Genomic DNA, 14,370 nt, shown 5'->3' with positions numbered 1-14,370 from the left:
ACTTGTAATGGTAGTGCTTTCAAAGGGAAAGTTGACCATACTTGACCTGCAGGTTCTTCTCAACTGGGAATATGGATTCCACTATGTAGATGCTTTCTAGCTTATTTATAATGAAAATATAAACCCCTGCTTCTCTGGACCCAGGAGGAATTAAATGTAAAAACAGACTTCCTTTTTATATGTTGGGGATTTTTTTCTCTCTAGCTCTAGGCACCTTCCCAACAGTCAGCACTTAGGTCCAAAGCTCTCTCACAGCCTTCTGTGGCAGGATCAAGCTTTACTGAAAGTGGATGGTTTTCTCCTTTGCTAAGAGTTTATGTACTCACTCTTTATTTACCAGTGCAGACTTGGCTACCCAGATAAGGAGGACTGAACCCACATCAGTGTAACTGGTAAACAGCTTTGGAGACTCAATTCTGTTTGCAGTCAGGAGTAATGTCACATTGGAGCAGATGATTTTGAAGAATCATGGCTGTGACTTTCCCTGGGAGAAGTTTGGCAGTCTTCCCTCTGCTTTCCCACCCTGCCTTGCATCCTGCCCCAGCCAACTGGTCGGTGTACCTGTGTGGGCCTCAGTGCTCAGGGATAGCAGTGACAAGATGTCACTGCCTTGCCAAATGCTGGTGAGCAGCCACATTCTGGATCTTGGCACTCTCCTGCTGCAGGAGTTGGCACAACCACTATAGCTGTTAATTTAAACCATTTGCCAGGCTTCTTTCTCATACATCTCACTGGGCCTGTGCTAAAGACCTCCTAGCCCTGGGGGGGGAGATAGGAAAGAGGAGAAATCTTGGGGTTTGAGTATAGGAAGGACAAGATTTTAGGTCATTCCTACAAAAAGAGGCCCGGCAAGGCCATGAGGTTCCTGCAGTGGCAGAGAGATGTCAAGGTCTTGAAGGTGGCTTGGCAAAGGTCAAGGAACAGACTCCATCTCCCTTGAAGGGGTAAATAGGGTTTTTGACTGAAATTATCTGCACAGTCTCATACTGCTCAGACAGAAGACAATGCTACAGTGGCAGTGCTGTCTCTGAAGTGCATCTCAAAGCCTCTGCCCAAACTCCATCAGTGACCGTTCTGTCTCCATCCCGACTTCTCCATGGGCTCCCAGTAAAATCTTAGGCAGTTTTATCAACTCTTGCAAAACATTACCAGGGTGTTTTTCTGATCAACTTTAGGAGTAAGTAAACAAGACGCCACATGGCACACCATAGTTCACAAGGCACAGGTAGGATTAGTCCCACAGACCCACAACTTGCTGTAAACAGCATTAGCAGAACCAAAAAAAACCCCAAACCAAAAAAATCCCAAACAAAAATGCTCAACCACCTTCCCAGGGGATATAGAATGGGATTTTTAGGTACATAAATTACTCTGGCCTGTCCCCAACATACTAAGGTCAGGAGAACCCTCTTGTTGCTTTGCACAGTGGCAGCTGTGCCACTCCAGCTGCACAACAGTGGGAGGTGTTAGTCTGGTGAACTCCAGCGGTGTGTCACTTCCTGGGCTTGCCTTGGCCTTCCTCAAAAAGCAGGATACCTTTGGTTCATGGGCAGGGTCGTGCCCTCCAATGAACATTCAGGCTGTAGCAGTGCACATATGATGCCATTTCCTAACTGGACTTCAGCAGGTTCCATTCTGAAGGCTGACCATGTACAGCCCTGCTGGATGTGAAATGCAGGGCAGTGCAGAAACAGCTCATCTGGTCTTGGGCACCTGAGACCACCCCTGGAGTGATGGAGGTTTCTTGTACTCCATGTTCAGAATGGGAAAGAGTCTCCAAGGTAAAGCACAAATGGGAAAAGGCTCTGGGGTATAAAACTGAGGAGTATTTTATAAAAACTGTCGCAAAGCCGAATAATGAATAAGGGCTTGTTAATTTATCATCCAGCAGGGCTGTCAATTCACGCAGCCAAACCATCCAGCAGCTGGGTGTTAACTGCTGCCCAGAGTGAGGAGGGAAGTGAGAGGCGAAGGGGTAGAGAAGAGGGGAAGCTGTTTAGGAAACTCCTCAAGGCTTTGCTAAAACATGGGAAACAGGAAAGCGATATGGTCATCAAAAGTTGGCAGGCAAAGGGCTCCATTTCTCTCCAGAGCCTGTAGAAAAATGCCCTTAGTGGCAAGGAATGGCTTAGCTGGAAACAACAGACTATAAAAGGGTCTGGAGGTTGTAGGAGCAGCCCATGGCCATGGTGAAGAAGAAAACCAGGCCAGAGAGGAGACAGCACTAGAGCTGCTGTTCTGCTCCTCTGAACTCTTCTGAGCCTGTCCTGGTGGAACAGCACATATTGCCACTCCTGTCACAGCTCCTTCCAGCTGAGATGGAGCACCATTCATCCCCTTCTGGGAAGTGGGAAGGTGGTGAGAGGCAACTCCATCCCCCAGGCTCTTGAGCAGCCTTGCCCATGATGAGAAGCATTCACTTACAAGGTCATGGCTGAACTTTCCCTCATCTGTTATTTTAATGCCTTAATTTAGTGGCTCTGCAGTGATACTCCTGCCACTGCTTGCACTTTGATTACCATATGCATCAATGGCACTTTTCTGACAATAAAATCACATTTTGTGAAATTATACAGGTGCTTGTATTTTCACCTATCAGAAAAAAATGATGCTTTTAATAAAATTTATGAATCCCCTAAGCAAATGCTATAGACCAGTTGCATAGTCAATGAAGTTACAGAAGCCAGTGGAGCCAGGAATTTGAATAGCCCATGCAGTTAAAGGAAAGGGCTCACCATCTTTAAAATCCGTGGAGGCATTCCAAATATGATTATTCTGCAATCCTGTTCACAACAAATCTTGCTGGCTGACACTATGTGACCCTTCCCATTGATTATATGGCCTCCACAAGCACTCTGAGCATATTAAGCCTGAAGTCCTTGTTGCAGATAATAACTTAAACATCCCAGTCCCTCGAGCAGACACAAAAAAGTACTTGCTAGTACAGTTGTCAATTTTGTGGAAATGTCCTGTGGGATTCCATAAGCATCCTAACAACTGGCTGGACTCCCTCCTTCGCTCCCGCAGGTGTGGTTAGATCAAGGAGCAGTCAGTGCTAGCTGGAGGCAGGCAGGTCTCAGCTGCCTGGTGCCTGCCAGAGGGTGCCCATAATCCATTGCTCGGCCTCCCAGAGGCTCTACTGGCTGCTAAATGCTCAGGAAAGGTTCCATCTCCCACCATGGCAGAGGAGTCAGTGAGACGCCCCTGGACTTAGAAGAGAAGTCATAATGTGCCTGATTTTCACTGAGCTACAGTAGCAAATCAGCTTTCTCTGTGGTGGAAACGGGAATTTCTGACGTGCTCATGTTTTTGCTGGTTGCAGAGCAGCTCACACTGGTGTCAGTAAATCACCCCAGTGACTGACCACCACAGCACAGCCCAAAGGAGATTTTCACCTGGAGGCACCTGCTGGGAGGTCCAGCTCAGCTCCTGGATCAAGGCACTGCTGCTGGCATTCCTCTTGGCATGGGCAGAGCAGGCTCTGCCACACTCCAGAGCACAGTGCTTAAATGTGGTGGCAGTGACTCCTGACCTCTGTCACAGAGCACAGAAACCACCAAGGAAACCCCTTTCTCTCATACTGATCCAATCTTGTAGCTCTGCTCGTGGCTCTGCTCTGCTGGGATCTCATGCCTGTGTTTTGTGTTAAAACAACTTCTGTTTTGTAAAGAAGCTCAAGTGGTTTTGCTGCTGAGAATGAAGGACAGAGGTTGCATCCACCAGTCTCGGTGACACTTCACCCAACCCTCATGGCAGTGCTGGCCATGAACCAAATATTAACGAGTAAGAGCAGCATAACAGAGTGTCAAGATTTCAAAACAGGCTTTTCTTTCTCTGTTGGTTTGGGTTTTATTGCCACTTCTATTATCTCTTCTAGGAAACAAAATTTCCCAATACTTCCTCTTCTGGTAAGTCATAGAATGTGTGTGGTATCGTACCCACAGGAGATCTGAGGGGCCAAAGGCAAGGAAGGGACAATCTCTGGGTTTGTTTTCTGGACTGAAGCTGTACTCCAGTTTGAGCTGCACATAACACAACAGTGCTGTTTCCCTCATGGATTGATCAAGGATATCACGGACAATGGGAGAAGCAGGAGGGAGTACTTGAACACAGTGCAGGTGAGGCTGCAGACAGATATTTAAATGAACACACTGGATATAAAGAGAACAGAATTCTGCAGCCTCTGAAAGCCAAAAGTCAAACTTTGAACTATTCCTTCTGAATTTGCACTTTTACATAAACAGCAGGGCTGAGTTAGAGCCTGAAGATGGAAAAAATGCAGACACAGAACAACAAGGCTGATTTTCTAGATCTTTTGATCCTACGACCTCTTTTCTCTGAGAGCAAAGTCTACTTCTAGGAAAATAAAGGGGACACAAAAGAAAATGCTTTCTGTTAGGATAAGAAATCATCAAATATCAAAACCTGTTGAATTCCCAGTACTTAGAATTGGTCCTGGCTACTCTCTGCTCTGGAGGATTTCAGTGTCACTGTTGTCCTGTCGTTTATTTGAAGCCAAACCCATTATTTTGGGGGAGCAGGTAGGCTTTCAGTCTCTCCAAAACCAATTCAGTGTAATTATGGGGTAGGATGTACTAAAACTAAAATGCTAATTCATCCACACACTAAACCATACATTTAGCTGCCTCTAGGACTCTTGTGAACAACAGCAACACACAGATAGGACAGAAGGCATTTCATCTTGCAAAGCCATCACGATACAAAAGAGAACATTCGAAGGGAATGGATAAATCCTTTTGTTCAATGAAAACTGAATGCAAGGTACATTTTCTTACTCTGTGGTCTCCTGTCCCAGATATCCTCCCTGTCTGAAATGCTGTGCCAAAGCTCAAGCAGTGAATCTGTCCTTGCCAAAAGAAGCCCGCTGTAAACCAGAATAAATACAAGTGGAGACTGGAGTAGAGAATGGAACCTCATCTCATTTTGGATTTGCCTTGTTTTGCCACAGCTTTCCTTCTCACCAGTTCATTGGTCTTGATACTCAAAAGCAGATCCAGATAATCCTGGGCAGGGTGACATTAGGTTTTGAATGCAGAAGAAAAGAGAGGTCAGAGTGTAGTCTTGATACAAAGAAACAAACTCCCCCAATCCCGTGCAACTGTACAAAGGCCTCAAGTACTCCTGAATAAGGAATTACTTTTTTGTAGATTTTCAGTTGATGGTCTTGTTTAAGTACTCATTTTTAATGCATCAAGGGAAACACAGAATATAGGTGAGAATGCAGTTTGCCCAAACTTCTGCCATGAAACAACAAAGCTTAAAGGTCTATTTTAAGATAGTATAGCAAACACTGGTCTAAAAGGCTTGAGTACAGGGCATCTTTGCCAGAACAAGTGGCCTTCACCCCAAAAATGGATTTGATAGTGCTGTAGGCTGGGTTCATGTTCATCTCCAACCCCCAGCTCAAGTCACAATGTTGCTTATTTGCTGGAAGTTTGTGTAACTGACATTCCCAAATGGGCCATAGTAACTCCAGAACAACCTAGAGATTTAAATCCTAATGACTACAGCATAACCCAAACAATAAACCTGTCAAAAAACCCTGGCCTGAAACAATGTGAAGAAACAGATACAGACAATAAAAATAGAAACATTTCCCATGTGAATATTAAAAAAGATAATTAGAGGTTAATAACTAACAGAATTCTTACTAACCCAGAGAAGCTACTCCTCGAATGAAAACTCATTACTTATGACCAGGCTCTGGATATCTTGCCCACAAAAGACTGCTTAAGTAATGCAGACCTTGTTCATTTTTATCCATTCCCTTTGTCAGGCCCCAGTGGAATTGTTTAAGTTGGACTTAGCACAGAAGCCACCAACAGGAACGCACTGCCGAGAGCGCTGCTCTGTTGGCAGGACTCGGGGCTGTCAACGCAATGAAAGGATCTCAGCCACACAACCCAAGTTAAACTTGCCTCCTGCCAACCTGCCACATGCTAAATTCCAGTAAATTGCTTAATTAACGTAACGAATGCAAACTGCACTCTAGTCTGCTCTATAGGTAGCTGGAAACACCCGCTCCTACACAAGCAACGATGCCTTGTCCTTTATCTGAGTGGCCTGAATTTATCTGTTCCTAAGAGCTCCTATGTGCACACCTCTTGTAAATTTTTCTATTCCATTGTACAGAAAGTATTTCTGGTTAACTATTTTGGTAGCCTCATTTATATTCCCTATTTCTAGAAAGGCTCATGCATATGTTTAATGCATGAATAGTTCCAGGGAAGTCAAGGGGAAAATTTATACCTTTAAAGTTAAGGGTGTGCATACATCTTTACAAAGCGAAAATGGACTTTGCATCTACACCTAAAGGTTTTCCCCAGCTGTGTCTGCCAGAACACACATAAGTGAACCAGACTTCCAACACTGCTCCATTATTCCTCCACCTGGAAACTTGAAATCCACCATGAACTGTACAATCATTATATGTGGCCGTCTTCTTTTTTCCTATGTCTTTCCCAAATAGCTCAGAACATGGGGCGTGAAAAAATTATTGTAGTGGTTAAGAAAGCACATGCACAGGCAGAGCCAGGTGGTGATGGCTGGAGAAGGATGTCAGGCCATGCTGGCAGTGGTTTTGTCTCACGTTGTGATTCAGAGGCCTGTAGTGGTTCCCACAGGCTCACTGCACAGAGAGGAGTGTCCTGTTGCCAGCCTGTGGTGACTGATACTCACTTCCACCTTGTTCTGGATCAAAATATATGATCTAAACATCGTCTCTCCCCAGCCCTCTGTACTCTACATGCCCTGGTCACTTCCCACCCAACACATGAGCCATGGTGTTGATGGCTTAAGGCCACGCTGGTATATTTGGTATTAATGTTCTGCGCAGGAAAAAATCCAACAAAATGTAATAATCTGTGTCACAGAAAAAAAAAAAAGTAGCTGCATTTTTCCTATCTTATTTTTCTTTTCTGCAAGGACGGGCCAGTCAAAGACTCCACAGAGTAGAAGAGTATGCTCAGTAGAAAAGCACAACTGCTGCCTATGTAACGTTAAACTATCGAGTAGAAACAACGTATTTTGCTTGGTGATTGCGTTCCCTCCCACTCTCACACAAGCCAAGAGGAGTCTCTTGTGTTTACAGCCAGGGAATGGGAGACAAGCACTGGGCTAGTCTTGGCTCAGCCCAGTTTTTGTTTGTGTTGGACACATGATGACACTCCCCTCATCAGATCCAAGGTCCTAAAAGCTATTTGTTTTCGTTTAAAACCAGTAAAGGCCGTGCTTTCTTACGAGCGCACACGCTGGGGAAGGCTGCCCTGCTGACAAAGCAGCTGTCTGTCCTTGGGCTTCAGCTGAGGTGCTGTAGGTCCCATGGCTCCCACCCAAATCAGAAACGTCTAAACACAAACTTTCCAACCTTTTGCTGTCAAGCCAGCTATATTCCCGGTTTGGCAACTACAGCTCCCACGTCTCAGCCTTAATGGCCCCTACCAGAGCCACGTGGACACCGGGATCTGCTCACACAGCCCAACTTGCAAGACCGGTGCCTCAATTTGTCAGGCTCGTATTATAAATCAATTTATTCCCTTAAACTGGGGGTTAGTCAGCACACCCTTACTCATGCACTTCTCATGCAGCAAGTCCCACTTCCTGGTAGGATTCGTGTGAATGGAGCTTCCGACTGTGGCTTTACCTTTGCTTTAGGAGAAGCAGCGAGATGAGGTTGGTTTTCCCGAGATACCCATTCTCTTGTGACTCCTCCCAACCAAAAAAGACTTTATTTTTCTACCCATGACAAAGAGTCATTGGTTACAATGTGAGACCATGGTGTAGGGAAGGAATGTTGTCCTCTGAGCAGGTGGGCTGGGCTGACCTGGACGCGAGTGGCCGAGCAGCAGAGCTGCATTTCCCTCGCAGCCCCTCTGCCACCCTGGTACGTGTCCCGGGGGCATTTGCAGAGGCTCTTTGTGCTGGAACAGTCCAGGGCACTTTCCCACTGAGCTGTGGGAGATCTTGTCTGTCCTTCTGGACAAACAGGTTGTTGTGGTGAGCGGCAGAGGTCTATCAGTGATGGCATCTCTCGGTCTGCCCCAGTGGGGCCACGTGGGAGGGCTATTGCTGGTTATCAGCAGCATCAAAGGCATTGCTTGGGCTCCCTGTAGCCCCGTGGCCCCTTTGGCCCTGCTTGAACCCCACCTGAACTCGGGCTCAGACAAGAGAGTTCACAAGTGGTCCAGACCAGGGCTTGGAGCAAGAGGACAGTGGCAGGGATCCCTGGGCACTGCTCCTCCCAGGCTCCAGAGGATGGACTAAAATCTCCAGGCCCGTGTGCTCAGCCTGCCTCGTCCAGCTGTGGGAGGAATTTCAGCTGTGGAATAATTTCTCAGAGGAAGTGTCTGCCCATGAATTAATGCCTCTAAGAACTAATTATTGGGTAAACTGTATAAACAGTCCCTGGAGTGCCTCTTCAGTACTCGGCTTTTGGGCTCAGAACAGACCGAGCAGGCAAGAGGATTTTCAAAGGACGCTCTGTCTGGCCAAGCGATGATGTAGGTGACTCAGTGGTTTTCCCTCTCAAAGCCTAAAAAGACAGAGAGGTCCATAGTGGTCATTTGGGGTGAAAATTTATAGCTTATTAATTAAAAAAGAAAAAAAAAAAAAAAAGAGTCATTTCTAGGCCAGATCATAGATTCTAGGCTGCCATCCAATGTCAGGAAACGTTCCCCTCCCAACAGGGGATCCAGGCTAAAAGGTTGTTTAATACTTTCTGGTTGATTTTCTATTTGGAATAAGTGCCTTAAATGATTGGGTTTGGCTTGAGAAACTGTTTGCTTACCTGGCACCTGAACTTCAGTGATAAAGTTTAATGTCCTCCTCTGAGTATTCCCACAGCACACAAAGGAGACTTCATGCAGTCCCACTACCTATAAATCTGACCTTTTTAAAGAAATAAAAAAAAAAAAAATCAAAATCAGATGTTGCTCATTATCTCTTCCAACTTCTATCTATCCATGAGCATCCAAAGTTTTAAAAGCCCTGCTTAAGCAGGTCTCCACTCCATTGATGGAATATCCTTTAATATTTTATAGCTCTGACTTGCACTTCTAAAAGTACTAATTAATCTCACTAGATAAAAACTGGCACAAAATGGCACAAGTGAGAATAGCTCCATCCTTCCTCACAGCAGTCGTGTGCCAGCTCATCTTGGAGCATGTAATGATTTACTGTAATAGTTTTAGGCCCATAATGGGGCCAATAACTGGCATCTGGAAGCTGTGAGGCTCTTTCCCAATGGATGCCATTCACATATAGTTATTTAATTAATTAACAGCTCCACTAGCATAAGCCAGTAAAGAGTCCATTAAAGTTTTGGTGGTTTTTTTTTTTTAAATATCTTCCAAAGTAAGAACATATGCTGCACACTGCTTTTCCCTTGGAGAGTGCTTAATGTTGCAACCTGTTTATCTTATGACTGATTTTCAAATTCCACCTTAACCAGCTGCTTTTTCTCGACTTTAGGATTCAGCAGAGAGCAAATTGCCGAGCTCTCAGCAGGAGCAGTGGAATAACATTCTACCTGCATGTGCTCATTCCCGTGCAAGGTGCCAAACCCCTGCAATGGCTGCCTGGCTGCCTCTGTGCTGTTCCCAGACCTTACACATGATGCATTTTCACTTGCCCGTTTCTCTGCTGAAAAAAAATAATAATAATGAAAAAAAAAATCGAGGTGTGGAGTTCATTTAGAATGAGGAAAAATATCAGTGGGAAAACAAACCCCAGCGGACACTGGAGGGAGTTGGTCAAGTTTGTAAAATGCATTTGAGAGCTCAGTCCCATGTGAAATGTGGAAAAGCTATCAGGAGCCATAAAGCCAGCAAGGATGGGTTTGGTCTGGTTACAGTGCCAAAGGATTTTGCTTCCCAAATGAGTATTCCTATTCCTGAGGTGCAATTAAATGCAAACCAGGTCCTAATGGGTGCTGTGTCTGCAGTGGGGTGAAGGGCTCGTCTGCAGTCCTCCCTCCTTCTGCAAGGAGCTGGAGTGGGAGATAAGAGCAGCTTCCCCTGGCGCTGCCCAGGCACACACACGTGCCACGTGCAGCTCCAGCCCGGTGCCACGCAGCACACGGGATCTAAGGAGCTGCCCCACAGGGACGAAGTAGACATGAAACTGGAGAAGCTCCGACAAGACAGGAATGTCATTTAACAGTGACTGTCAAAAGTAAGCCCTGCTAACGTGGCAGGGCACAGCATCAGCTCCCTGGCACTGGGTTGTGATATATAGGACATGTCAAAAGTTACGTAATCCTTGATGCAGAATCCTTTTCTCTTCCCTGGCTGTAATGTGTTGTGTCGTTCCTCCTCCTGCTCTCCCTCCCACCGGCCCACAGCACAGCCTTCTGCCTGCAAGGCTTTTGCCCTGGTGTGCTGCAAGGCTCTGGAAAAACAGCAGAGCCCTGGAGCAGCTGTCACCCAGAGCCCTTCAGCTGGTGCCTCATCCCTGTGATCTGCCATGGATTGTCCAAAGGGCTGCCAGAAACCCAGGGGAAGCCAGCAAGAGCTTGGTTTGATACCCTTGTGGGACAGATGTCGGGTTTGCTCTGCCCAGATGTCAGGTATGGACAGTGAAGAGCCAATCTTTGTAACTGTGACGTTTCGTGCTCCTCCCCAGGTAGAGCCCCAGGCCTGACAAGCCTGGAAATTTCGGCACCCAGCTCACTTCCAAGTCCCATAGGCCTCTGAAATTGCTGTTCAGCCTAAACCCCCTGAACCAACCAGTCTGTCAGGGCTGCTGGGTCATGGCAAGACCTCGGTGGCAGGGTCTTCCTCCTTCTGAAAGGTAATGGCAGTCGCTGCTGCCTCAGACACAGAGCAGGGACTGCAGAGGAGGTGGTTCCCAATTTGAGGCAGTTGCTTAATGGTCAAATCACTCTCCAGGAAGCAGTACCTGGAGCAAATTCCTTCTCCTGTAGAGAACATTCAAATACACATCTCCTACTTTCCCCAGTGGTGCCTCAGCCCCTGGGATAACGCACTCACCCTCTGGGATAACGCACTCACCTCCCGGGATAACACACTCTCCTCAGCAGGAGAAAGAAGGGACACTGCCTTCACTATTCCCTGTGTCACTATGACCTGCAGTCTGCACAAACTCCATCAGAAGTCCCTGAAGCAGAGGCCAGAGCTCAGGATCCCTCCTCCCAGCAGAGTGCCATAACCAACAGGCCATGCAAGGTCACCTCAGCTAACTTCATGTATTAAATATCCAAGTACCTACATGTCTCCTATAGGCAGCAGGGAAACAGGCATTTCCTGTCCTGAAAGGAGACAAATCTCTCTCTCTTGAGTTCCTTTTCCTCTCCACTGACTGTACGTGGAGCCTGGGGTGACTAATGCAGTCTTTGAAGTCCAGTTGTTCAATATCTACATCAGGGCTGATAAGTTCTCCCTCTCCTCCCTCCAACCTGTCCCTGTCTTCTCTTTCTGTCCCAGTAAACCTTTCATGTTGCCGCTGCTCTAACAGGAAGACCTGGGAGCACGCAGTTATCCTAATCCCCTGCAGAACTGCCAAGAAGGGGATTAGAAGGCTCACTCTGGAACTGTGGGCTCGAACCATCTCCAGGAGTTCTCCCGTGACCCAGCGAGCCCCCAGCAGGGGGGGGGGGGTCCTAACAGGAGGTTCCTGACATATGGTTTCCTTTCCCAGTTTATTTTCATAGACAAGACTGACCACTTCTTGCTTCTTCACAACAGATGCTGTAGACACCAATGTTCTGGAAAGAACTGTAAAAAAATATTAATTAATATGGTAATTAATACCCCATGGGTGCTTTGTGCTTTTGCAGAAAGCAAAGCAACTATAACCCTGTTTAACTGTATGCTCTGTTTTACTGATTTGTCCTGCTCTACTGTTCTAATTAATGTACTCTTTGAATGTGATTTAGGCTTAATATTACTTATCTTCAAAATATTAGAAGCATCCCACATGACTTCAGGTTTCTTGATTACTGTTCATTTACAGATAAATTACCTCAAGGTGGAATGAAGGTGAAGCACATATATCGGGAATTTAAAGTGAAACACCTCTAACAGATTTTGCAACTAAACTAAAACCCTGCAGCAGAAAATCCAAAGTCCTCATACCTGAAGTTACATTTCAAATCCAAACCACTTAAGACTAGTCTCATAGAATCATAGAATGGTTTGGATTGAGAGAAACTTTAAAGATCCTCTAGTCTAACCCCCTGCCATGGGCAGAGACATTTTTCACTAGACTAGGTTGCTCCAAGCCCCGTCTAACCTAGCCTTGACCATTTTCAGGGATGGGGCATCCATGACTTCTCTGAGCAACGTGTTGTGGTGCCTCACCACCCTCACAGTAGCAAATATATTTATTCCCTGGTGGAGTTTATTTCAAAAGAAAACCCCACATTCTACCATAAGCCTCAAGAAAAAATTTTGACCAGCTCCAGCCATAGATTTTGACCTCTGCAGAGTCATAGGCAAGTCCAAAGATGCAGTGTGGGACCTTTGTGTGCCATCTTCATGCCTCCACATCCAGCCTCTAAGCCAGCGTTCCATTTTATATCTAAGTTTGCAAACACATTAGATTGAACCTCTGAAAATATTCGGAGGTTCTTTGCTTCTCTGCTATGGAAAAAAAAACCCAATTCACAGCCTGAGAACTCCCTGGGATGGAAACACAATGGTGTGATTTTCTGTTTCCAGGAGTGTCGCTGGAGGATCAGTGAGTACCGTTAAACCACACGACAGAACTTTCCCTGGACATATGCTGTATAATGTAGAAACACTCAAAGGATTAACAGCAATCGGGGATATATCTCTGGCTGTGCACACACAGCAAATCTACAAAGAAGGGATTAGAGATATAGGATATGAATCTGCAAGGAAAAAAATACAGTGGAGCCAGAAATGAAATCATAAGAGAAAGGTTATTCCTGTATTTGTAAAATTTTATACAAATCCTTGTGTTCCGTGATGGCTTGTTTGCATTGCAGCAATATGTAGAAATCCCTCAACAAGAGATCAGTCACAAGCTGCTGGGTTTTGTACACGCTGATCATGAAAAAGAGTGTCTGCCCTGGAGCTTGCAAGCCAAGAGCTATTTCTTGCAAGTGCATCCACATGGTTGTACTGTCGACGTGTGGAAACCCAGTCCCAGGCGTTAGCCCAGAAGAGTTATTTAAACAAGAAACATCTTTATCCTTTCGATGCTCATTATTAAAATAAAACACCCTTGTGAATTTTAACAAGACCCATGCACTCCCTGGCTGGCTTTACTACATCACCCTCTTATCTAGAAAGTTTTTCCTAATGTCAAACCTAAATTTTATTAGCTGTAAATGAAGCTGGTTCCTTCTTTCCCTATCCCCCAGTGAGCACGGGGAAAGATTTATCACCATCCTCCTTACAATAAACTTTAGCATATTGCAAGATTTTTATCACAGCTCCTCTTCAGAGTCCGCTGTTCCCAGACTAAACAAACAATCCTTTCAACATTTCCTCCTAGGTTGTTCCTTCTACGCCTCTGATATTTCTCCTGTCTCTCTCCTGGACTCTCTCCAGTTTGTGTACATTTTTCTTGCAGCGCAGTACCCAAAACTGGACACTCTATTCCAGCTGAGGCCTTACCGGTGCCAAGTGGAGTAGAATAATTATCTCCTATGTCTTAGGTTGCAGTCACACATCCTGTTCTGCCTGCAGCTGAGCTGGGTGAAAAGTTTATTTCTTTTCACCCACTCCAGCTGCTTATCACCACCCCTCAGCTGCAGGCTCTCCCCCTCCCAGGTCAACTGCATAACTGCCAGAGGATCCCTCCCAAACCCAATCTGGGTAAACGATCCAGGTTAGAGGCAATAATTCAAATAACAGGGCTTTTCTGATCACCGTTTTAACAGAGCCAGGTAAGGCTGAGGTACAAGCAGATATGAAGAAGCTGAAACCTGAGGTGGGAGGAGATGATGAGCAACAGGGTTATGGAGAGCAGCTTTTCTTGCTGGTGGAACTGCAGCCAGAAAAGGACACCTGATATTGTCCTTAGACTTTTGTCCCCTCCACACCCCCAGTCCCTCCTGATGCTGCTGCCCAGCTGAGAAATCCTCTTTTTGTATTTCTCCTCTCTAAGTTTTGTGGTTTGCACTTAGTCATCAGGCTGATTTTACAGCATTTTTCCCCATTATCAATGCCCTTTTAAATTCAGATTTTGTTGTTCCAAGACCATCCCAAACGGGTATTTTGTAAGCACATTCCCTGTTCTCATACCCAAGGTGGTTATGAAAAGGACAAAGAGAACATCAAGGTTGGGCTGAAAAGCTGCCCTGGTGTGGCACCAATACCTTCATAGCCTTCACCTACAGGTTCTCATCCACTTCTGCACCCA

Source organism: Lepidothrix coronata, unplaced genomic scaffold (assembly GCF_001604755.1).
Source record: "Lepidothrix coronata isolate B3197 unplaced genomic scaffold, Lepidothrix_coronata-1.0 Scaffold128, whole genome shotgun sequence".
Lineage (NCBI taxonomy): Eukaryota > Metazoa > Chordata > Aves > Passeriformes > Pipridae > Lepidothrix > Lepidothrix coronata.
The sequence above is the reverse complement of the archived record's forward strand: the minus strand, read 5'-3'. Positions refer to the sequence as shown.